At 50.3% G+C, this 22,462-nt stretch overlaps 1 protein-coding gene across 2 annotated transcripts in view; it reads right to left on the bottom strand.

Moving 5' to 3' along the window:
* NACC2 (NACC family member 2) overlaps positions 1-14,882 on the bottom strand; it is a 56,131-nt gene extending 41,249 nt beyond the window's left edge. For both annotated transcript variants that reach the window (XM_061476920.1, XM_061476919.1), the window contains exon 1: positions 14,718-14,882. The gene's annotated coding sequence lies outside the window, so the exon portion shown is untranslated. The remainder of the gene's footprint in view (positions 1-14,717) is intronic.
* Positions 14,883-22,462: the final 7,580 nt, after the last annotated feature.

Below are 22,462 nucleotides of genomic sequence, written 5' to 3'. Positions count from 1 at the left end.
TAATGGCTCTCTATGAATAAGACTTATTGAATAAGGCTCATTTTGGGGGTTTGTTTTGTTTGTGGTCTCGGGGTTTTCTTAAGAAACAAAAAGAATTTGGGAATGCCAAACCATAAACCCACAACTACACAGATCACCTAACGCAGGACTTGCTACATGCCAACTTTAGGGAATTCATTTCTCCTGCTATACAAGGTGTTGGTAAAGTCATCGGTGTGGCTGCCACAATCCAAACATGCCAAAGGTGCACTGAGGTTATTAAACAACATAAAACCCCAGGTGAACACAGACAACAGCATCAGGGGGTTGGAACTGGATGAGCTTTAGGATCCCTTGCAACCCAAACCAGGCTGCTGCTCTACAATAGAATGAACTGACTTTTTGGGTCAGTTTTACACTTGATTTCAATTTAGCTTCCATTCTAATTTCAGCTTTAGCACCTTCCACAAACAGAAGTTCACAAAAGCACCCGGACCCACACTGGCATCTCTAAAAGCCTCTCGCTGTGCACCCACGTAGCGGCACTCTGTTACCAATTCCTTACCTGCAGTCCCCAACCAAAACCATCCTGCGGCTTTGCCACGACCACGAGAGGAGAGCTCTGCCCCGGCGGTGCTGAGCAAACATCCCCTTGCTGCCTTTGCCACTTCTCCCATGTTTACTGTTCACATAGCTTTTACAGGAATCCCCTCCCACCCGGTGCACGGGAACGGCAGAGCACGATCCCGGTGTTACAGCCCAGGCCCAGCAGTGCATGTGCTTCATTGCCCACATTCCTTTGCAGTGACCGCAGCACTCAGCACCATCCCTGCTCCCTGCCTGCTGCGGGCAAGGAGGGAAGGGGCAGACAGCCCCAGCTGCGGTGGGAGACAGGGACAGCTTTGAGCTGCCCATTGCTATAGCTCCGGATAGCACAGCCTCCTGTTATCCAGAAAGCTGAGCTGGTTTGGGGACTTTTGGGTTGCTTTTTTTTTGGGGGGGGGGGAACTGTTTGGTTCTTGGTTTTTTAAATAACATAAAACCAAACCCCATCCCGACCAACCCCAAGCCAGAGCTCACCGCAGCAAACTGAGCCCACCAAACGGGGCCCCTCCACTGTCCCTCTGGTTTATACGGATCCCTTCTGGAGCAACCTTTATAAGGATCCCAGCGTTCCTGGTCCACATACCAGGTCGGGAGCTGATGAGACACAGCTCCCAGAGGACGATGACTAGTCAGCACGTGAGACATGAGCCCATCATCACCTTCACCTGAACCGTGGCACCTTCAGCTACCGTGTAGGAAACACAGAATCCTTTCAGCCAAACCACTACCAAATTGTGCTTTCAACTTCTTACCAAACCCCCCAGATCCATACTTCTGCAAACTAGGAGAGGCCTCCCGGGAGAGGCGGCAAAGAGCACCCATGAGCTCCTCTTGACCTTATGGAGATTGCCATGACAACACCGCTTGGATCCCCGGAACTCAGATACACTCATTTGCACTAGTGTGATTGAGAACAATCAGAGTGAGACTCCCCGAGCCGGGAAGTCACAACCGCGCGGCCGTTCACAGCAGCGCAGCCCGAGGTTTGAGGGAAGCAGCCTCCAATTTAAATGGCAAACAGAAACCCAGCGCTCTCCACAGCGCGTGACCCGCTTCATTAGAAAGGATGCCAGTTAGCAAAGCCCTTAAATAAAACATTAAGCGCGAGGTAATTTGAAGCCTTGTGGATTTTGTTTTACTCAATTATTTTCTAATGCTTCAACTTCAAGAATAAATATGCAGAAACACAAAAAAATACCCAGGGTTTCATTTAATTCTTGCAGAAGAAATGAAGACGTTCACGGGAAAGCAAAATAACCTCAACCAAGGCACAGTTTGAATTAAAAACTTCTATGTCCTCCAAGATTCCTCAAGGTTGGAATATGGGCTTCCACACCCGGCAGCGCATGCGGGACGGTGAGCCCATGAATCACCCTGGAACAACCTGCGCTCCGCACTGCTCTAACTCCTTTCCAAGACACATACTCACAACTCAAGCTGCGTTTGAGTGTTCTTTTATCTCTGCCCATCATTTACATAACCAGTTGCAGTTTCCACTCTGTCTGCTGGGAAGAGTTTCCCTCCAGCAGGAGATCACACTGGCCACGGCTTTGCTTTTATTCATGCGTGACGGGAAGAATGTGGTTGTAGTGAGGCAAGTAGGAACATAAAACCTGGCAAAGAGCAGTAGAGGATAAAAGCCACTGATGATATGCACAGGCTAATATGAGGTTAATGGGGAAAGGGAGGGGGAATGAAGCAGCTGATGATGACCTCTGCAAATGTTCTTCTAAGACATCCCATAAAACCCAAATAAATGCTGTGCCTTCATGCCACAGCCCTGCACAGAGGCTGGGCTCACCTGCAGAAAGAAGAACCAAAGAGTCTTTTACCTACAGAAAGAACAGGTGAAGAGTCTGGGAAATGACAGTGTATTTTAGAAGGCTCTGAGGGCTTCCTTCAACCTGGACAAGCTCTGTTGAGTGTTTGGCCTCATCACTGGACAGTGTCCCAGAGGGAAATATGTGACTCAGGTGAAGGGAGGACCTCGATGCTCAACCAGCAGCTCCTTACAGGGCTGAGCAGGACAGCGTGTGCAGGGCAGGCCATGGGAAGCACAGGTCAGAGCCAGCTCCTGTGATCTCTGTAATTATCACATCACAACCACACCCTGGCCCTGCACCTGGGGCCACTTTTGGGGTACTCAAGTTCAGCCCCATGCCACCAGAACAGGGTATTTGGTGTTGGTAGGGCTATAAGTGGTGGTATCCAACTGAGCACCATCGCACAGATACAGCCAACCCCGCTCCCACCAAGGGCTTCAAGATCGAAACCCAGGGATGAATCCATTCCCCTGCAGCAGGGAACGAACAAGGATTAGTATTCACCCGTTCATAACAGGGAAACCCTGCAGCTAGAGGTGGAGCCTGTCAATGCCTGAACATCCAGCCTAAGTTGCTTGATGAATGCTAACTACAACTTCCAGCGTATTGATCTAATTTGGGTTGATTTTAAACTATTGAGTTATCTAACCAGACACACACACAAAACTCTAGAAACCTCCCCTGTTAATGAAAACTCTCTCTGCCATTTTATGGTGCTGTAATTCAATCTGTACCTCGGAAGAATCCTGACTTTTCTTAATCACATTTGTATTGAGAAATGCCCAAGAAAAAACAAAACCAGGACAAATGCTACACTTTTCCTAAATGATTGGAAGTGCCTGGAAAATGGGGCCTACACTGGATGAGCCTTCCCAACCCTGCCTGCATCCACAGCTGTAAATATTTTACTCATTTAAGCCAGTTACAATATTTATTAGGGTCTATTTTTGTCAATCCATCTATAATAAGCACAGAACAGCCAATACCTATAGAATGATTCTCTCGATTTCAGTTGGGTCTGGTTTCTGTATGAGAAATGAGCAGCTATGAACTGATTCCACCAGCTTGTAACCAAAAAAAAACCATGGAGAAGGGATGAAGTCAGTGGCAAAATCCACAGTGACTCCACAGGACCAGGATCTCCTCCAGGAACGCTGCTCAGAGAAACACAAAGAAGATGCTGAGGTTGGACCACCCCAGGGCAGGACCATCCATGCAACCGCGGGTGTCTGTGGTCCAGCCTCCCATCACCCAGTCAGTGCCCCTCATTTGGGATGGTCTTACTGGTGTCAGCAATACTGAGCCTTAACAGTGCTGTAACTGTTGGACATGATGGGAGTCCGACACACTGAGATGTATTTCAGCTGGTATCGACAAGGTGGAAAGAGGAGACCCAGCACCAAGTGATTTCAGAGACCAACAAACAGCTGAGAATGAACCGAACCTCTACTGACTGTCAGCTCGGATCTGAAACAATGATCTGAAAAGCCTCCCTGCCTGTTCCTGAACCCACGAGGTACGATACTCCCCCCTCCTTCCCCAGCCCTCAGTTTAAAATTCAGCCTTTATCAGCTTGAGTTGAGAAAATCCAGTAGAAAGGCACAAATGGATTGTGCGAGTAAGCAGAAAAACTGTTACATCTTCTGAATGTAATTTTGCCAAAAGCCTCTGCACAATTTTTTTTGTCACGCTTTGCATTATGAAGGAAATTTCTTTTTAGAAGAACAGGAGAATGATTTGCATAATATTCTTTGCAAGTTAATATCAGCCTCTGATAATGATCTCTGCATAATGCAAAAACGTTTGAGAAGACTGTTACAACACTAAGTAATCATATTTTAAATTATGTTTCCCTTTATAGAAAGGTGTTGCAAAAACACACAGACATGAAATCTGTCTGTTGAAGTCCCAAGAACCACCTGACCATCTTCCCACTATTCTACTGTTACAGATTGCAACACTGCCTTTCAAAATCTTACAAAACAAATTACGCTGCAACAGTCTGGCTTCACAGAAGGCAGAGCTTTTTCCTGCGCCGATGCTCCGGCACATTACATTTCACAAGAGCTTCTGATGGACTGCACAAGTTAAGCAAGGGCCTAGAAATTAAGATGCAACACAATCAAGACATGCCACCGCAATTAAGGCGGATTCTCCCATCTGCACTCACACCAAGCCAAGCGGCAGTGGCTGGACCAGGGCATACCCCAGTTACCACCAGGTACTGGGGACACTGCTCTATCTGGGTACTTCTTTTACCCGGGAGGCTGCAGAGCCACGTGCAGGGCACAGGGAATTAGGACCAGGCCACCACTGCCACATCCCCACGGCACTGAAAGCGTCCCCTCCGGCACTAGCAACGGTCCTGACATCCCTCCCAGGCATTAGGTGTTGTCTGATGCAGTCACAAGATCCCTGCTAAGGCTAATTAGGTCAGGAACTAAACCTAAGAAGAAGAGGTCCAGGAGGGAGGCATTTATACAAGCATGCCGAGCAGCATCCTATTAGATGCGGGCACCGACTATTTTCCTCAACCCATCTCAAACAGGGGATGTGGGTGGGAAGCTAATGTACTTAGATATTAAATGCTTAATATGTCACTAAGACTTAACAACCACAACTGAGTGGTTTAAACCTGAGCTAAGCTTCCCTGAACTAAAATAAAACTGCAGAAGGAATTTGGAGAGGTTCTTGGGGAGGCCCTTGAACAAGGCTATAAAATACAGGAGCCACGCACTGCAATGAAGCGAAGCCAGACACCACTTCCAGACCGATCTATTTCTCATGGTACAAATGATGTAAGTCTCAGATTTGGAGGAAAGCATGAGGCAGGATCCATGGCGTAGGCTGTGCTCCCGAGAGCACTGCCGTGCCCCAGAAAGCCAGCGTGCCCAGCCTCTACCCATAGCATCTGCAGGACCACAGAGGAAAGTACATATAGTCCAGCTCGTGCTGCCCACGTCTCTATCATATACAACAGGGCATCATTCAGCCTGGAGGGTGGGTGGTTTTTTTCCCACCTACAAAACGAAGTCTAAAATTCAAATACCAGATCTGCGCAGTCAAGGCACGGAGAAAACAGCCTCTTGGGTGTCCGAGTGAGCTCAGCAAGGCTGCCCTGTCTGCCCGGCTGCTGCACGGGGTATAGAGATCATCATGGAGACCCGTGGTCATCCCAAAACCATACCAGGTTTGGTGACTTCCAGGGTCTGCCCAACCACATCCAGCAACAGGCAGGAGAAGAACCACCAGGGTCAGTGCTCAGCCCACAGACCAACTAGAAAGTGTTCAGGTTCGCCTGGGTCCTGTGCTCCTCCCCAGATGTGCTAGTGATGGCACATTATGGGCTCTGCCCCAAACCAATTCATGAACCTGCAAGGAAATGGGACTCGAAATCTTAGCAGCGCCATGCAAGGATATAAAAGCTGCTTTGTGCCGCACTGCACTCTGGAAGCAGAAGCGTTGCCAGCATCAGTGGGTCTGAAAACCACCCAGAGCCAAGTTATCCCAGCTGGCAAGGTGGGTTCTCCAGCCCTCACCACCCTTGGGCAGGACCCTGACACTGCAGCACCAAAGCACTCCAGGTACCTTGGGCTCAATCTGCATTTTCAGTCACGCAATGAAAACCACCATGAAAAAATACCCAACAAACCCCAAGCCACCCAATCTGCGAGACCAGTTATCAGACTGATGGCCTGAAATGAAATTCCCACAGATCTCACTGGACTGCTCAGTTACTGATTTTGGTGAGCTGAGCATCTTGCTGGGGCTGCAACACAGAGACTCCCCCTGCTAGAAATCCCACCTGTGTGCTGAAACACACTGGGACTGTCCGGGGTTGCTGTTCTGCTCCCTCTTCTTTGGCCTACAATTGCCAGGAATTTCAAATGGGAATTTCTTTGTCCCCTGCCTGCACGTCTGCCACTGTGCTGAGACACAGAAGAGCATGGGAATGCCCACACAGGAAAAGGAGTGGGCAACAGTGATGCCGCAGCTCCCATCCCACCCCCGGGTGGTGCTCATCACCTGCCTGCATCTCTGAGGGCTTCCAGACCTGCAGATAACCCTTGGGAGCCTCCCAGCTCCCCTGCCCTCGGGAATGCCCTCCACATGCAGGATCCCCACAGGACTATAGGATGGGAGGGCAGAGACACAAGTTGAATATGGCAGGATATTCTGCAGGTCTCTTGCTCTGGGGAGGTGGTTTTCCTTCCCATTCCCTAAGGCAGTTTAACATGACTGGCATAAATGCATTGGTTTTACCCATGGACACGAAACAGCACCCTGTGCCAGCAATACATCCCCAGTTGTCCAGCCAGGAGAGCTGGGACATGGATGTGTCATGCTCCAGTGAAATCTCATGCAATTCCTTTCAAGTAAGATAATTTTGGATCCTCATCCCAAGTTCTCTCAGGTTATAAATTCACACGATGCCTGAGCACTTGACACAAAACAACACTGCTATAAACTACCTTTTTTTCCCCACATAAAAAGGGAATAAACCCATTAAACCCCAGCCTCTGCTCTGTGTGAACAGTGACTCCAGAGCTCTGAGGAAGAGCTTCCATCACTCTGGCCATCCAGCCCCCAAATCCCTGTGATGAGGTGCCAGAGGCTCTGTGCTTCACAGCCACGAACCCAGCCGCAATCACTGCCATCGCTACCCGAAGCCCTGCAGATGCTTCAGCTCCAGCGGGGCCTCCCGGCCAACACACCAGATTCCAGTCCCTCCATCATGCAATGGCACAGCAGCTCGCAGGAGAGCGGAGCAGCTGGAAGACGACAGCTCTGCAGTGTCCAAATTCCTAGTTAGCCTTTCTTCATTCTGAATTTCCCACTGGCAGCAAGCGGGGCTGGTTCCCCACTCCTCCCTCATCGGGATGTGCTCATCCCTCAACTAACAGCTCATCCCCTCCGGAGGCGCATCACTGCCCTGTTAGCTGCACACCCACCCTGTTAACAAGCCAGTGCCCCATCCCAGTGCCGGGTTCTTCTCTAAAGGACCTGCCCTTCCCAGTTTCTCCAGCATCCCACAGCTGTGGAAGCTCTTGGACAGCACAGGGTAAAGCTCTGGAGGTGTCCAGAGACCAAGCAGCCCAGCATGGATGGGCTGGAGGCTTGGTGGGGCTGGAGCAGGCAATGGAGCCATGGCCCAGTGGAGCCATGGCACGGATCCTGGGAGCTGTCTGATGAGTCAAGAAGTGCCGTTGCTGGATTCACTGCCCAGCCTGTGAATTAGTCAATCCTCCTCTTTCACCCAGGGGCAGGAGGGGGGAGGGCTGGCCCCCATCCAAATATTGTGTAAGCTGCAAAAAACCCTATTTAAAAAGAATTACAAACCCCAACCCAAACAGTTTATCTGCAGAAATACTCCTTGGAGGAACAGGGGAAAGCTGAGGGTGAATGATTATTTGCTGTTGTCCCATTCCCTTCCTCCGAGAGCCCTAAAACGCCTTCCCCCCGCCGCGCTACGGCCCTGCTCACGTTACACTCCGATGAACCGAAGCGGATCGCGGTGCTCGTGCCCTGCCCAAGGTCACGCTGACAGCAAACTGCCCAGGAGGATCCCAGCCTGGGGGTTCCCAGGGCTCTGCCCCACACCCCCACGGCACTCCCAGCCTGCGGAGCAGCGCTGCAGGGGCAAGACCTGCCCCGGTGGGGAGGGATTCGGGCGGTGATGGAGAGAGGAGGCTGTTTTCCGTCGGCTCCATTCCCATGGACACCCACACAGCAGGCTAACGCCACCTCCACAACTTCCATGTTTCTAAAAGGCTTTTCTCCCTCCTTTGCTTCCCCCCAGTTTTTAAAATCCAATTATAGCACGACTCTCTCAGCAGGGGTCAGTGTAGAATAAGAATCGCCCGAGTTAATGGCCATAAGACCAAGAAAGATTAATGCCTAAATGGTTTCAAAAGTTGTATGATGCCGATTTCATTAACATTTTAATTGTAATGTATCTTTTTAATCTGCTTTCACACTAATGGCTTTATATGCGTCAAAAAAAAAAAAAAAGAAAAGAGAAAAAACTGCTGACAACAAAAATATCAACATGCCAAAATTACCCGACAGAACTGAGAGCTGTAATGGGAACGGAATGAAATGCAGAAAACCGTGTTAATGATGCATTAAGACCAGGAATTGTACTCAGACAAGAGTCAAAAATTCAGCACTGCGCTTGCATGCCCTGTCTTTGCCTTCCCCGTGACCCCAGATCTGTGTCTTTCAGTGGGGCCGTGCCGAGGCAATAACCAGGCAGCATTCCCAAAGCACGCAGAGATTTCTCCAAAGAAAAGCATGCTTTAAACCTGGCAATTAATCTAATTTAATCAGGGGGATATTCTGGAGCAGCAGCCGCACGGGAGGCTGCTGCTGTGGTCCATGACCCTCTCCTGAAGGGCCTTCATGTTGCTGTCCCCACTCTGCAGGCTCGTGGCCACAGCAGGACTCACACGAAGATGCAGTTACAACCACCGTGCAAAGCTTTGGTTTACTCAATTAGGAGACAATTAAACCTAAGCAGTAATGTTTCATTAAGCATGGGCATGTACTGATGGTGGCAGCATGTATAAACGGAGGGGGGCAGAAAGGAGAAGTTAACTGCAGAGCAGACACATGAAGTTTGTGAGAATGAATAGCTGAGTGCTACAGATGCTTTCACCTGCCTGTGAGGCTGGGCTGCAGCTCCAGAAACCATGCAAAACCTGCAGTGTTTTACTTCATAACCCATCAGAACTTGTAAGAGGGGAGGAGATCTAGTCAGAGGGGTATAAACCCTCCATACAACCATCAGCAAACCATAAAATCATGCAATGAGAGCACGATTCCAACCACAACAGAACAAAACCAAACTGCACATTACGCTACTCAGCTTTAGTCCTGCAAAAGCATCTAGGCAGGTTTCCAGTGCAGGGGCACCCATGAACGGGGGTGACCCCCACCTATGAGAGCTTCATTTCAGCAGGATCTCAGCCATGAGCTTGGTACCCAAGCAAAGAGCCCCTCCCCAGGAGGGTCCACGGTGCAGCCAGGCACATCCCATCCTGTGGGAGATCTCCCACCCAGCGCTGGCCAGGCCCATCCGCCTCCCCTTGGCAATCGAGCCATTTTAACCACCTTCAGCCGTACAAAACCTCGCTCCCTGCATCTTTTGGGCACCTGGCCATTGCCTTCTGCATTGCACACCTTGAACTGCCAACCCTTTATTTATACACCAGCATGTTCCACCTCTATCTAGCACAATCCACTCAGAGCTTAGCACCCTGGAAAGCACCGGGTACCGAAACATTATCACTCCTTTGCCGTGTCATCACTTAACTGCACCTTCCACAGCATCTCCGCAAGGAATTATGCTATTTCCAAACCTAACCCTTGTTTGCCTAATGCTTCATATAATCAGAGCGTAAATGTTTGTCCTATGACAGAGAGAACTGGCATGTAAAACATGTACCCCCACACAATATATATATATAACCGAGGCTGCCATATGCTTCCCCAGTGGATATCACGATCAGAACGCGCGCGTGGAGCCAAGCCAGCGCTGGCACCCGAACACAGGACCCTTTCCACACAACTGCTCTGCCACCGAGCCCACGAGCCTGAGTAAGCACAAGCTCGGTCATATTTAACTTGCAACTCTTCACACACTCTATTCTTCACCGAAACCCAGTCTCCAGACACCCAGGGATGAAAAACACCTGGCTCCTGTCCCCAAATCGAGTGATCCAGAAGAGCCCTGATGGCTACAAATGAGATGCTTCGAAGGGAAGAGGATTCTTCTCCTCTTGGTTTTGCGAATGATTAACAGATCCCGATATTGGCTTTATTGCCGCAGGGATGAGTCCGGGAGGTGAAGGGTTTAATCCCATCCCAGTGACTATATATGGTCACTGTGATGGAGTCACCTCCCTCCCCTCATGCTCTGCTGCCCTTCGCTCCTGGCACTGGCCTCTGCAGCAAAGCAGCAGTGCCTGGGCACGGCGCCGGCGAGCCGCGGGTCAGCAGACTCCCCACGTTACCATCAGCTCTCCCCCTTTCCCAGGGCTTGTTGGCTTTTAATCTGACAAACCTTATATTGGGAGAAAACCAGAGAGAGAATATGCAAATACTCGGGGAAAAAGAAAAACCCAACCAACAAACCCATTTTAAGAGTACTTTACAGGGAATTGCTGCACGGGGAAAAGAAAACCTGTCAAGTGACTTCTGTTCAAATGTACTTAATCACTTAGAACTTAAAAAAAAAAAATAGAAAAAATCAATCTTTTTTGTGAAAAATATATCAATTTATGCAGCCCACACAGACTGGTTTGTTATCGGAGGGTAGTTTGTGGCTGCTGAAGCAGTAGCAGTGATTTCTGCCCCCCCATCCACCCACCCAGGGCAAAAAATGCACTGAAATATTTGTCTTCATAGGAAATGTAACACAAAAATGTACTTGACATGCAGATTAGGGTTGTTTTTTTTAAGAAGTCTGACGTGAGGACCTCTAAAAAGACTGAAGCCAAACTGCGATGTCTGCAACGGCCCCGGGAACACAGAGAGCACAGAACATGTGCCAAGGGCTATTTATCTTCATTTTATCCCATTGAGCCATCAGCTTTTGGGGGGTGCCGGTCACCGTAACAAGCAACTGCTCCCATCTCCACCAGCCCCAAGGCCTCCTCCATCAAGGAGCTCAGGGGAAGAGCTGGTGTCACGCAAGGGCTGCAAACACCAGCATCCCCCCGTCCATCATCCATAGGGCAGCCTCTGCCCCAGCTGAATGCGGGGATGAGGAAGACGTGGTACCTTCAGCAGGCTGAACCCCCCCACCACGGAAAAGAAGGAGGAAGCTCCATGTGCTCCTTCCACCTCTCCAGGCTCTACGTGGCAGGCTCCGTCCCAGCAGTCGGGTTGCTATTACCTCCGTCCCCATTTAGGAGCAACCACACGATAAACCCCAGCGCAATCCTGCACAGCCCAGCGACTGCCTCTTCCTCCTGATGGCATTTTAGCAAGTTCTCCCTTCCCAGCAGCGGTTTTGGATACAAAGAGTGCAAGGTTTAATAATTTCCCTCAATTTCTGTTCTGCCTCCAAACATTTGCTTAAAACCAAGTTGAACTCAGAAAAAAATAAACCGCTAATGAATCACAGCTCCTCGCAAATGAGCAATTGCAGTTGACACAATGAATTATGCCTGAAGCAAGCTGGGAAACATATTTTGCAAATGATCTCATCCACAGGCAAACCTGGCATGACACTTGATTTGCTAAAAAAGACACAAAGCCTGTCAAAATCCCTGTCACTTCGCAAATCAAGGCAGGTAGAGCACAGGCACAGCCTCACCTACTTCTCAACCGCTCTGCAGCCTGGATGTCAACAAAATGATGGAGAAACACACCCCACACCCCCCCCAACACCTCCCATAGGTGTGCCTGCCCCAGCTGCATGCTGGAGCCTCTTGCATCTGCTTCCACTTCCCCAGGCAAAGCAGAGAAGGGCCGGGCAGCTGCTCTTCGGAGGGTCAACACGGGCTCAGGCTCGATTTGAAGGCTAATTGCAGCAAGACACAATGCCCTCTCTGCCCATTAGGTAAGGCAGGGAACTTGAATTCACTTTAATTTCCTCCAGCTGAATGCCTCTGTTTTATTTCTTGCACTGTATTCAAGTGAGCTCAAAGAAATATAGGGAAAGTAGTAAAATAAAGAAATGCAATTAAAGTGCAGCCCCCCCCGCTCCTCAACATCCCTGCAGCTTTCCAGGAGTGGTTCCTTTTGGCCTGGCACATCCCAGCCCATCTCCCACCTTAGAGAGCTGGCTGGCTCAGAAAACCTGGGAATATTCAAACCCATGACTGAAGCTTCCTTCTAACCCCATTTTGTCAGGCCTGGGTATTTTTAAACACAGGCATTGCACAGAGCAAAGCAAGAGCAGATCCCATCACCCCTCTGCAGGTGGTTCCGCTATGGTTATCCCTAATCCAAGCACTGCGTCACCACGCATCCCAGAGCCGCCAACCAACTTCAGTACTGGGATTGTCCATCAAGGCCTCTTAGATACATCACACCCCTGCAGAGCTCCTCAGCCCAGCACTGGCCCTCCACGAGGCCTGGCAGGAAAACTGGACAGCCTTAGAATCACAGAATGCTTTGTGTTGGAAGGGACCTCAAAGCTCACCCAGCTCCAACCCCTGCCACGGGCAGGGACACCTTCCACTGGAGCAGCTTGCTCCAAGCCCCTGTGTCCAACCTGGCCTTGAACACTGCCAGGGATGGGGCAGCCACAGCTTCTCTGGGCACCCTGTGCCAGTGTCTCCATCCCGACGTGAGCTCTGTCCCCAGTCTGGCAGGTCCATGCCAGCCTGGAGGCTTCTCTGAAGCAAACCCAGAGCTCACCAAGTCAAACGGGCTCTGCCAGCAGATCTCTTGGCACTTCTTCCTCAAGGGCCAACCAGCAATGCCGCAAAGCAGCCGCGCACCTCAACCTAGTCCAGGAAGGACTTACCAAGACCTTATGGGCAGGCTCCTTCAAGTTCAAGGAGAGGGAGTTTTCTTTCCTGGGCTCACGAGCAGTAATGATGCTCTATGTCCCCCAGATCAGCACACAGCCACCCCACAGAGACACTGACCTGTCACTAGCACCCACAGAGAGGAACCAGCATCTGCTCCCCTGCCGCAGGGCCACTTCTTGGCCAGCATGGTCTGGTCCAAAGAGTGAAACCCCAGGCAGGGGGTCTGAGCCTGGAACCAAAGGCATTAAAACGTTGCCTTTTCCCAGCTGCCTGCATCATGCAGCGAGCCTTGGAAGTTTTCTCTGACAAATTTCAAGTTGCAGAAATCCATCCCCACCCTTTAGGGTTCAATATCACCATTTTCATCCCATGAAGTCTTAATTCTAAGGCCTGTATAGGAGGAAAAACCCCAAACCCGCAGCAGTGATGGCTACAGAAGGACATTTATTCCCAGGAGGAGGAAAACAAGATCCCTAATTATTTTATATTTGCTGCTTACTTCATATCAAACTATTATTGCCTCCATTACCCCCACCTTGAGGTCACAGACTGACTGTCCTAGGCTGGGTAAACAACATCAGTTCAGCTAACAGGGAAAGGCTCAGCTTTGTTCCCTCTAGTTGAAGGGGTTTATTTAATAGCAGGCTATGAACAAGGTGATTCAGGTCTTAGAGTGGGGCCAGGTCACCCGCAGTGGGCACTGGGGACCCGAAGGGCTTTGCACCTCCGCCACGGGGAGGGCAGCGATCATTCCGGTCTGGTTCCCCATCCCAACTGCTCCCACTGTTTAATATTTCAGCCGGAGGAGGTAAAGCAGCACGCCAGCCCCGCAATTACACCGGGCGCGAGGCAAGCATTTGGCAGGCACGAAGCACATCAAGATGCCCACAAATGCCTCCTGCAAGGAAGCGGGAGGGGTGGGAAGGGGACTGCTCAAATTAATGACCCAGCGGGTAATGGAGACTTGGCTGGGACTGATCCTGCACCTGGGTACGGGGGAGCCCGGAGGAGCGCAGCACGCAGGGAGCTGCCGGCGCTTCATTTCCCTACAGCAGGGAAGATGTTTGGAGAAGTCCTTGAGCACAGCAAAGGCACTTTAAGTACAGCAGGCTGCAGGCTGCGGCAGCGGGGGAACGCGCCCACCCAGCAACACCCAGTCACGGACCCCACTTCGCCCCCGACACGCACAGGAACGCCCTGGGGTGGTTTCCGTGCCGGGATGGGGGCACGGCCGCTGGTCTCAAGCAAGCACCGGGCACCCCAATGACCCCCGGGATCATTCCTGAACTCCAAATTTAAGCGTTCTGCTGGGGTTTAGGTTCGGCTTTTTTTGACTGCCTCCCTTTTTCCCTGCGTTTTCCGCCCCTGTGAGAGAAAGTCCGAGCCTGCGCCTGCATGGTGCCAGCAGCAAACAAGCCATGCATCGGGCAGCGCAGGCTCCTCGGGAAGGTATCGCTAATAATAACCACCCCATTTCCCGGTTTCCCACACTGGTGCAAGACTTGGGAACAGCAGGAACTAACCCACCCCCGAACCCCGCTGCCCACGGCCGGGGGGGGGGGGGTCCCGGCCCCCCTGGGTCCCCCCTTCCCTCCTCCCAGCCCCCCCCCCGAACCCGCTCTCGCACCCCCGGGGCTGAGCCCAGCCCTGCCTCCGGTAACCGCGCCGTGACAATGAAGGGCAGCGGGGGATGAGCGCGGTGCGCGTCCGCAGCGCGGGGGCCGGGGGGTGCCCGGGTGCTGCCGGCGGGGGGTTCCCACCGCGCTGCCTCCCGGGGCCGCCCCCCCGCTCCCCGCCCGCCGGGCCCGGCCGCGCCGCTCACCTGCGGGGCGCCGGCCCCATGGAGGCTGCCCGGGGCCTGCAGCAGGAAGTGATTCCGGCCGCTCCGCGCGGACCGAGCCTGACCTCGCCCGGCAGCCGCCGAGAAACGGCCCCGACGGGACCGGGCCGGGCCGCCCGCTGCGGGCGGGGGGCGGCGGTTCGGGGGGGGGGGGGGTGGGACGGGACCGGCCCCCCCCGGGCTGCCCCGCGCGGGAGGAGGGGCCGCGGGGCGGGACCCGGCGCGGACACCCCCAGCCCCCACCGGGCACCGCGGGGAGGGCGCGGCCGAGCGCGGGCGGGTCACGGGGCGGGGCGGCCGCGCTCCGGGTGCGCCCCTGCGGAGCGCGGGACCCAGGGCGAGGTTGGCTCGGTCCGGGTCTGGGTTATCCTATTGAGTCTATCTATTTTATCTTATTTCATCTTATCTTATTTTATTTTATTTTATTTTATTTTATTTCATTTCATTTTATTTTATTTTATTTTATTTCATTTCATTTTATTTCATTTTATTTTATCTTATTTTATTTTATTTTATTTCTCTTTTTTATCTTATTTTATTTTATTTATTTTATTATTTTAATGTTTTTATTTTAGCTTGGTTTATTATTAATTTTTTTAATTTAGTTTGGTATATTATTATTTTACTTAATTATGGTTTATTATTATTTTATATTTTTATTTTTTTAATTTACCTTGGTTTATTCTATTCTATTTAATTATTTTATTTTTTATTTTACTTTATGTCTCTTATTTTTTATTGTACTTTCCTTCATTATTTTATTTCACTTTGTTTCTTTTCATTTTATCTTGGTCTATTTTACTTCAGTCCATGTTATCTTTTGCTTTGGTTTACTTTATTCATTTCATGTTATTTATCTCACTTTCTTTTATCTTCTTGGGCAAATCCCCACTCCTGTAGCCTAAAACAAAAACTCATTTTGCTTTGTTGCTTCTCTAATATTCAAATCAGCAGCAGATCTGCGTGATTCGAGTGCACAGCCTTCACCCCACATCTCCCAAACACATTTCAAAGGAATCACAGAAACCCTCTTTAAAGCGCGAGCCTCTTTCTGCCTGTTCCGCATCGAGACCGCGGCAGAACTTCTCTGCATCTGGAAGTTTCTCCCTCAGCATTCATCATTTCGAGGATGCCCTAAAATCTGCACCAAAATATCCCCAGTTTTTTAAATCAGCCTAGAGCTGCCCAAGGCTGAGGAATGCCATTAGCGCTCGACACGTGGCAAAGCTGTCAGGTCGGGACAGCCACATTTGCTTTGCTGCGCAAGAGAAAATCGGGGGTTTCTTTAAGAAATGATTCATGAGAAATCTATCCCAAAGTGCATTCCGAGGTAGGGCAATCCTGCTGCCCTTACAATGGGACATTCCCTGCTCCTCTCCACCCGCTTCCATGAAGCATCCCAACGTGATGCTACAAACACTGCATGACACCCATTGGCCGTTTCACAGAGGGAACTGGGCAGTTATGGCGCATTTGGCCACTTCCTGGACATAGCAGAGCCTCTGAGTTTCATTCCAGTCCAAATACATGAAATACCTCCTGGAGCATACATATCCCAGTGGGAACAGCCAGCCCCAGCCCCATGTCCCTCCTTGAGGGACCACAGCCGACATCAGAGCATCCCTGTGTTCCAGAGGACACAGGACACGATTTACTGGCTGTATCTTCCCACAGGGATGGGAATCAGTGGTGTGGATTCTGGAATCCCCAGGCCACATCCATGGGGAACTGTGACATCCTGCATAGGCGGAGAGCTCCTGTTCTTCCCCAGGTGCTTAAGTAGGATGGAAAATCCAAGTGCCATGACTTGCCCAGGGCCTCCCTCAGCTCTGAGAGAGCAAAAAGGCTGTTAATGCTGCAGCCAGGAGAGCATCTTCCTTCCCTTCAGCCATGAGCTTCTTAAAAACGTTCTGTGATGGAGAAAGAAACATTTCTAAAGTACCATTTCATGTCCCAGAATGGCTCCAGGGCTCGAAAAAACATGTTTATTTACTACTATGCTGATTTTAATGCAAAAGATTGGTTCAGTGACTAGAGGAAACGGAACGGGCAACAGTTCCCATAATGTCTGCAAAGTGTGCTCGGGCTGACGGAAATGTTTTCTTTCTTTCTCTCTCTTTTTTAATCTAGCATTTCAAATTGAAGGATGGCTGCAGGGCTGAGAAATCACTCGACAAAACACCCAACATTTACATTCTTGCAGGAGAAAAGCTAACTTCTGGGTTTTTTTCATCTTAGTGAAGCAGAAGAAACAACCCTGCAGCAGCTCACAGCCATTTAACCCTTCCTGGCTGCAGCGCTTCAGTGAAAACTTCAGCTGTCCATGGCAGAGCTTTAGGGAATTTGTTCCTTTTCCAGACTCCGGGCTCTAAGGGTGCTGAAGATGGTTAAAATACACTTTGCATCTTGGTTTCCAGTTGTATTCTTGAGTGGCAGCGGGAGGGAGCCGGCCTGGCTCTGGCATCAGAGCTCTCAGGGAGCCCACAGCAAAGCACCACAGCATCAAACCCTGATGTATCAGATGCCACAGGTCACAGACCAAAGCCCCAGGCTGGACACAGGGGCTTGGAGCAACCTGCTCTAGTGGAAGGTGTCCCTGCCCCTGGGAGGGGTTGGAACAGGAAGAGTTCCCCTTCCAACCCAAACCATTCCATGATTCCATGATCCAGTGAGCAGAGGACACATTTATTTTGTGCAGAGACGTGACTTTCCAGCAAGCTCAGTTACGAGCAAGACCTGCAAGCTCTTTCCAGTCTTCCTCCCTACAGGGATGATGCCATGGGGATGGCCATCAGTGTGGCCGGGCTGTGCCACAGCGCACGCTGGGCTGTGCCTCCTACACCCAGAGCAGCTCCGGGCTGGAAAAGGATGATGGCAGAAATGGAAAACTTAAGAAGTCTGCCTGAGAGACTGGTCCCTCTGAAGGGAACCTTCAGAGGCCTTCCCAAGGCGGAGCAGTTGTCATATTGGGATGGAGTTTTGTAGCTGGAACAGAAGCTTTCTTTACAGGTAGAAGCAGTGTTATCACCCTAATCCAACACACACAAGCAGTGTGTGCACTGCACTGCGAACTACAAGGCAGTTTGGTGTGCAGAGGGAATTACATGCTGCTAGAAACCTTTACTTTGCCTCTACACTTAGCTTACACTTCAGTGTACTTGGAACTCATAGAAGAGAGGAGAGGAAACAGCAGCTGTATCGCAGCCATGTAAAGTTCATTGGCATTAACATACCGTCTCGAACAGGAGCAAGTGACAAACCAAAATGCATCAGAACCCCTCGTTTATGTACTTGATTTATTTATGGCAGAGGGATTTGCCTTTTCCTCTCCCCATCACATCCAAGTGAGGAGTTTTGCTTGTTGTGCTCCAGGCGGCAAGAGTACAGGCAAGCGTTAATGTCCTTGTACAAACCTAAATCACCGTAAGGGAGGAAAGAGCTGGCTCCTCAGGGGGGTTGTTGTAGTCAGCGTAGTAGAGCTCAGTGGTGTGGGAGGATACTCAGCTTCTGGCCATACAGAACAGTAACTGTCTAAGTAATGGTTTACTTGGGTGGCATGGTTTAGTGTGAGGTGTCCCTGCTCATGACAGGGGGTTGGAACTGGGTGATCTTAAGGTCCTTTCCAACCCTAAGTACACACCTCTCAGCTACAACACTCAAAGGGGTCTGGAGGTGGGCATTACGCCTGCGTTTCCCTTTGGAAAATGGAGATAAGGAGGTTAAATGACAACCTGTGACCATGCCGGCTCTGCCTCATTAGTCTCTTGCTCCTCTGCTCCTTGACCGCTTTGTGTTGTCTCCATTCCACTCCCCACTCCAGAATTACACTCTGCTCCCATTAGGGAGCCTTGCTGGCACATATTTCACTGGGAAAGCTTTAACCCTGCTGCAGTAAATCTCTCCTGGGTCACTGGGGGTCTCATTCCAGCCCGGCAATGTTTTCATGTCAGCCTACAGAGATCTCCCGGGAGGCTCAGGGCTCAGAACTGGCATTTTGACGGTGTCTGAGCTCTGTGAACCAGGCCATGACCCTGGCAGATAAGTGTCATCACAGCCTGCTTGTAACATTAGTAATGGCAATTGCCGGGCGGGATGGGACAATGAACAGCGTATTCACACCCCCTTCCCGGTACCCACCACACTTGAGGAGGGATGGGCTGCTAACACACTGCAGTTTGGGACAAGCCCCTGAAATCTTTGCTCAGCCAAAGCTGCAGGACCCAGGAGACAATCTCTGACCCGAGAAAGCCTTTCCTTTGTTGTCTTTGGTGGCTGTTCAGCTCAGTTCTTTTTTCTCTGCTGGGTATTCTCCTTTCCAGCTTTGAACGCGATGTGACAGCCTCAGTTATCCCAACCCTGCCCCTGCTCCAGCTCACGTAATGCTGACCAGGAAGTGGGAAACACCGCTATAGCAGGCTCTGCCACCTCACTGCCCTGGGCAGGGCTTTCCCTCATCAGCATCCCCAGGAACACCATGAAGTCACTCATAGGATAAGGCACAGCTCAGAGCGAGCCCATGTGATGGAAGCAGAGGTTGCAGTTGTTATTTATTATCAATAAAGTAAATGAAGTTCTGAGTTCTTTACATCAAGCAGCTGCACAAGGCTCAGGAATCACCCTCTGCCACACAGCTGACAAGGTGATGGTTGTTTTGCTGTACATTAAAATGATGAGGAGTAAGTTAAAACAAACAGAAATGAGAGGGTCTCCAAGGTGGCCGCATTGTCCTACCTCAACCGGTCCAGGGTTGTGCGCACAAAGCCTTTCCTTGTTTGTAAACAGAGACATCCTTCAGCTCCTGGCATGAGAACTGCTCCAGGAGCACAAGGCACTGCTTGTTTCCAGCTGGATCCCATGCGGTGAGAGTAGGGCAACAACAGACTAAGGGATTATTGGCCTGTTTCAGAAGCTATTTATTACAGGAGGGTTTGGTGATGAGTGGGAGAAGAGAAAACCCAGCTCCAGGAGGTGGTTTCCCTCTGGCTGTGTTAATTCAGGTGCAGGTACTGAGTGCCCTGGCTCAGCTGATGCTGCCAGGCTGGTGCTGGAAGGCTCCTGACCTCCCCAGACACAGAATGGAGACTCTTTTCCCAAGAGCATCATTTAAATAATTTTTTCAGAGAAATATCTACTTTCATCTTAAAGACCCAACGTGTTGGTGGATAGAACATCCTCTTGTAAATGACCTTGGTATGTAACTGCCTTTACTGCTCAGAAACTGCATTAACTCCAACTGGCACAATTCACAGGACTTTACAAGCCTTTCTCTGGCTCACTGCTTCCTCTTTAAGGCCTGATCAGGATTTCTGCTTCCCAGATGCAGCATCTTTCTCTTGACTCTGTGAGCATGCATCTTGTTAGCACAGGACCTACTGTGCCAAGCAACCTGGATGGCTGCAGCGCCAGACCCTTTAGGGCTTGCTCCCACTGCAGCGCATTGCATTTGAGGTCACCTTTTGCTTTAAAGAGTTGTGAAACTTGGGACAGGACGCATAGAATGGCTCATTTCTTTGACAGAACCATCCCTTTTCCAAAGTCTTTCTTGCATGGCAATTTTCATTACTCTAAAGTTGACCATGAAGCAAATAAGTGGTGTTGAGCCTCTCCCTACCCATCCTCTTACATCCCTCACCATTCGGGGAACTCGTTGCACAGAAACACAAGCAGCAACCTTGGAGGGGCGAATATCCCTGGCCAGGTGGGAAGGGGATGAGGAGGCTGCGCATCTTCTCTGCAGGAGACGATGACGCCCTCAGTGAGAGCGTCACACCGCCTGAGACGGAGTCAGGCGGCTCGTTTCTCTAAGCTAAGCATGTAAATGAGCCTGGCATAATCGGTCTGTGTTTCCCCTTCCTTTCCATAGAAGAACACTTTGGATTGAAGTGTCTGTGATGTGACTGACACAGCAAGTCACTGTTGTCAGAGCAGCGATGCACGAGTTGATGCTGCAGTGCTGGAGGTGGAAGTGGGTAACCTTGGCTCCCTGCTGCTCCTCTGCCAGGAGCCCAGGACCCGGTGTCACCGGTGGGTGCTGCTGGGAAGCGGCTCCTTCACCGCTGGGAATGGGCCAATACTGACACCGACACCCACTGAAGGTGTTACCTGTCACCATTCACACGTGAAAGCTAAACCAGCCAACCTGGGCTTGTCTTCTCCACTGATGGCTGGAGTCCATGGGGAGCGCAGGGGGATGGAGCAGCCCTGCAGCTCTGAGCTGAAACATCGCTGCTGCACATAGGACGGTTTGAGCCTTTATTTTGAGTGATGGAGGTAATCGGAGTGACTAAGCAATAACTTAATTCATGCTAAGGATTTTAATGTCTTACGACTGTGACATTCCCTAAATATTTAGCTCCAACATAGGGTGAGAATGTCCTGAGAATCACCTTTGGCAATGCGTTCAGTTACAACCGAACCCGCTTCTCCCCAGGACAAATGCTCTGTGACATTTGTTCTGCAGACCCGATGGAGGATTTTATTACGGCAAAGAGCGGATCCTGAAAAGCATCTCTCATCTAAAGCTGGTGCATTGCACACAAAAGACTTGCAAAGCGACTCTTGCTGCTGAAGTCAAGCCAAAACTCTTAATATTTCCCACACAAGCAGAGTGTGATCTTATCACAGGAGCTGCAGTCAGAGCCCGTGCATTGGCACAGCTCCTTTGCTATTGTTGAGAAAGTCTTGATGTGAGAAAATGTAGAATAATAATGATTCCTCCCGAAGTGTATTGTTACTCTTTATTCTCTATTTGCTCTGGTAGCTCCACCATTAAAAAGCGAGAGGAAAACCCAAGAAAAGCCATCACTTGAAGTCCCTCAGGACAATGCTCAAAGTGATGAGAAAGAGCTTTGCCAGCCAAAGATCTGCTGGAAAGGGGACCTCAGCCTATTAATTTCCCAGCTTTCCCACAACAGTTTGGAGAGCTTTTGTTTCCCATTGTTGTAAGACAGATTTCTAATCCTCTCTTCATTAAGAGCCCTGCAGCAATGTGACATCCCACCCGGCCCCCAGCCTCATCCATCCTTGGGGGTGTCTCATACCTGCTCCGAGGTGCTCCCTGCTCCTGGTGGGCTGACCTGTGCCAGGCAGGAGGAGGAACTGGAGCACCAGTTAATGCACACAAAAGGATGGCAAAAACCTCCTGTGATTTACCCACCCGGAATTCAATAAACATTAGATCTGATGGCATTCATCGTTTTTCCATAGCATGCTCGATTACTGCTTCAGTTATTGCTCCAATGACATCATTCCTGGCACAGGAATTGATTGATTTTTTAATGAATATTCATATGGCATTTCAGCCAGGAGTAGGCATTAATATTCTAAGAAAGAAGAATGAAACGTACATCCTAATTTAATGAATGATTGTAAATATGTATCTGATGGATAATGTGACGATAAGCATTTAAAAAGGCATCCATAGTCACCTCGGATGCTTTTCTTAGGAACAAAGGGACAAGGAGGATGCAGGCAGGGCAAACGGGATGAGGGAAGAGTGGGACTGGGTCACCCTGTCAGGGTGCTTCTGCCCATCCCTCCTGTTGCTCCAGTCGGGAATCTGCACCCAGCCCAGCCTTAAGTGCCCTGAGGTAAATCATGTCATTAAATTGTTAATACTCCCTGACCTCGGGTGATACTGGGGCTGCAGGCTGGAAAGCACTGGAAAACACTGATAAGAGTGAGCTGTGAAGCTCTCCATGAGCAGCCTGGAGATTAATAAGGGAGAA

Source organism: Pezoporus flaviventris, unplaced genomic scaffold (assembly GCF_033815535.1).
Source record: "Pezoporus flaviventris isolate CSIRO_AGI_PZ_B2104156 unplaced genomic scaffold, CSIRO_AGI_Pfla_v1 ptg000097l, whole genome shotgun sequence".
Taxonomy (NCBI): domain Eukaryota; kingdom Metazoa; phylum Chordata; class Aves; order Psittaciformes; family Psittacidae; genus Pezoporus; species Pezoporus flaviventris.
This window is presented reverse-complemented; position numbering and strand designations above follow the sequence as displayed.